Below are 3,588 nucleotides of genomic sequence, written 5' to 3'. Positions count from 1 at the left end.
AACAACAAAGGATAGGGAAAACCCAAGGAAGTTATCTTGCTCTTTCTATTAGATTTCACATGCAGTAAGATTGGAGCAAATGAAATGGTTTCATTTGGGAGATTAAGTGGCATGCTATACTTTGAACTTGAAATCTAAATTAGGAGCACACAGTTCATCAGATCCCGTATTTTATGTGAGTCTGATTCTCCCATGCTGTAAAATCAGAGTCTACCGTGTTAATTAATTTAAACAGAAAAGCTGGTACTGAGGCCTGACTTGAGAGTAGAATTCAGGCATCTAGGCCTTCCAAGCATTAAAGAAAAAGGACCTTGTGCTCTGCAGCATGCTTCCCCTTCTCTGACTTCGCCAATATTGTTTCCAGGTCATTGATTTCTTCCTTCAAATCAGAGCATTCATCTTCCAGTTTCCGCCCCCTGGCAGTCTGCTCAGAATTTATCTCCTCTTCTTCCTCCACGCACTCCGACAGCTCCTTGACTCTGGCCTCCAGCTGGATCTTGGATTTAATCAGCGATTCGCACAGCTCTTCAACATTTGCCAGGGTCTCTTGCTCTTGCCATGATGAGGAGAAAATTGTTGCCAACAGCTGGAAGTAATTTATCAGCTAGGCGAGAATGCTGCTTAACACATAGCGAAGAGATAATTGCCTGCCCTCTGCCCAGCACTTTCACCTACCTCTCCTAAGCAGCTGAAATAATATTCCCAGTGCCCTGATCCTATTGTTGAGAAGTGCAGGAGTTGCTTGTGTTTGGAGGTGCTTTCGATCTTTCAGGCCCATTCAGTAGATTAGATTACCTCTTCAAAAGCACTTAATAGAATCCTTGTGGCCTGAAGGAGCTAATGTGCTTCCAAAAATCAGCAGTGTGCTGCTTAAATCACAGCTTCTGGAAGCATCTATAGGGGCACATAGTTTGAAGTTGAACCTCCTCAAAGCATGGGCTTTTATAAAAGTAGGATTACTTCAAATAATTTTTGAATACTATTATAAATGCCCTCAATACACTTGTCATATATGATTATATACATATATTTGCATATATAAATGGGAGCTCTGATGTCCTAGTGGTAAGAAGCTGAGCTGTCAACCCCAAAGCCATGGTTCAAAGCCACCAGCTGCTCTGCAGGAGAATATTAAGCAGTCTCCTTTCATGTGATTTCCTGCCTCTGAAAATCCACTGGACGCTCAGTTTTGAATAAGTTCAGACTCAACAGCACAAACAACAACAACATGCATATATGTATGTGATTATATATTTAAGGATTTATATGTTGTTGTACACATACAAGGGCGTTCTGAAAGCCCAGTGCATAAGAAGTTGTGCTGTCAACTCAAAAGTCAGGCAGTTCAAATCTACCTGATTCTCTTCAGGAAACGGGTGGGCAATCTCATAAAATTTAGGTGGTTATTGTTGATTGCCTTCAGGTCGAGCATGACTCATAGTGACTCTATGAACAAAAGACCTAATGCCTTTCCATAACTATAGTCAGTTCTCCAAGTTCATAGAGTTTCCAGAGGCATGTGGTTTAGGAAGTGGATGCCAATCCTGCTTCCAAACATGTTTTACAACTGGGAGCCCCACCAAACACTGTCCACAATGGAAAACCATTATGGTACTTGATATCCCAAAGGCACAAGTTTCAGCATCACGGCAAACCCAGGTTACTTCATACAGCTTATTGACAAAGAGTGATGTGCAAAGTGGAAGAGTGTTCCTCCAGGTATTTCAGCACTAGTCTCACTCAGCAGTGGTTAAGTGTCGTTGAGCTGAATATGACTCAGAGTAAGTACTTTGTGCTTCTGCACAATTATAGAGTTTAGAGAGTTTGTAGCGTTTCCAGAGGCATCTAGTTTAGGAAGTGGATGCCACTCCTGTTTCCCAGCATGAATCGAGCTGAAAGCTCATCCAAACATTGTACATAATCATTGTGGCATTTGACACAACTATGGAACAATGTTCAGCATCACATAAACTCCAACTTGGTTAGTACAGCAAATAGACAAATGACTGATGTGTCATTTAAAGGATATTCATTCTAAAATGAATAAATATGGCCTGAGCGCCGCAAGTCTGAGGGCACCACAGGATTTTAAAGCCACACCCTCTAGCAGGCCTCCACCCTTTGTCAAAGGCTCAAGGGCCACCTGCTTTCTCGGGGGCGGGGAGGAAGAACAGTAACACACCAAACATGACCCAATAACTTCCTTTATATGATCACCATCAAGACAAGACCACCATTGAGATGTCAGTTAATAGCCAACTCCTAGAGTGGAGAGACTCGAGGCCCCAGGCCCCCCATAAAATTTATTACATATAAAACCCTAGAGGGTCATCTAAAGGCAGTTCCAACTCCACAGCAAAGAGCTGTTGTGATACATATACAGAGAAGGATTTCTGGTGGTGTAATGCATAATGTGTCAGGCTGCTAACCATAAGGTCAATGGTTCAAATCTACTACCTGCTCCTTGAGAAGAAGATGAGCAGTCTCCTTCTGTAAAGATTTATAACCTTGAAAATACAATGGAGGTTTATCATGAGTTTGCAGCAGCAAGTTAAGTTATATACATAAATAGAGAGGCAACTGAAACTATATTTTCTTGTTACTGTTTTTCATAGACTGAGTTTAGAATTCCTTCACATGCATGTAAAAGTTGAAAAGTAAGAAAGACTAAAAAACAATTGATGCCTTTGAATTACGATTTTGATGAAGGGTACTGAATATGCCATGGACTGCTGCAGTGTTAAGGGTTTATTGCTCAAAATGGCTTGGTGTTGGAAAAGAGTATTGAATGGACTGTTAAGAAAATGAAGGTTTGTCCTAGAGTTGGTTAAACCAGATTGCTCCTTGGAGGCAAGGATTCTGAAGCTTTGTCTGACATACTTTGGCCATGTTGAAAGGAGGGACCACACAGGAGAGGAAGACCCTCTACAAGGTGGATTGATTCAGTGACTGGGGTAATCGTGGTGAATGTGTCATAGACAGTGAGGTTGGCACAGGACAGAGCAGGATTTAGTGCTGTTGTACATAGATAGGATCACTATGAGACGCAAACAACTCAACAGCACATAACAATAACAACAACCCATTGACTTAGACTTTGCAATGAAGATGGGTGGAAATATGTGATTAGAGAGTGTTAGACTATCTTCAAAGGGACTGACAAATCTCACCACTAAACTGAGCAGAATCAGCAGTAGATTTTGAAAATATCACCACCAGCATAGAAGCAGCAGTAATGCAGTGTGTACCCTTTAGGGCCAGAGATTCTTGCACCAGCTAGACCTATAATAGTAGCATCTGTAGCCACAGAGAACCAGGGACCTGATAAGAGACAGAAGCGACCTTGGCACTGCTACTCCATAGAACCAGACCCAAGAGCCTTTTGCCCAGGTTGTTTTGAGGACTGGGGTGGGAGGAAGCCATAATTGGACACACTAAAGGCTTTGTGACACTGGCCTAAAGCTGTGAGGCTGAGGTGCCGATGAGCACATATCTAAAGCTGTCCTGGCTGAGTAATTGTATCTGCTAAAAACGAAATGGCTTTTGACTTGCCTTAATATGATTCTTTGAGGTTTGTGAGCTATCACA

This window comes from Elephantulus edwardii, unplaced genomic scaffold, assembly GCF_000299155.1.
Source record: "Elephantulus edwardii isolate Elephantulus edwardi_28Jun2011 unplaced genomic scaffold, EleEdw1.0 scaffold00085, whole genome shotgun sequence".
In the NCBI taxonomy this organism is placed as follows: Eukaryota; Metazoa; Chordata; class Mammalia; order Macroscelidea; family Macroscelididae; genus Elephantulus; species Elephantulus edwardii.
This window is presented reverse-complemented; position numbering follows the sequence as displayed.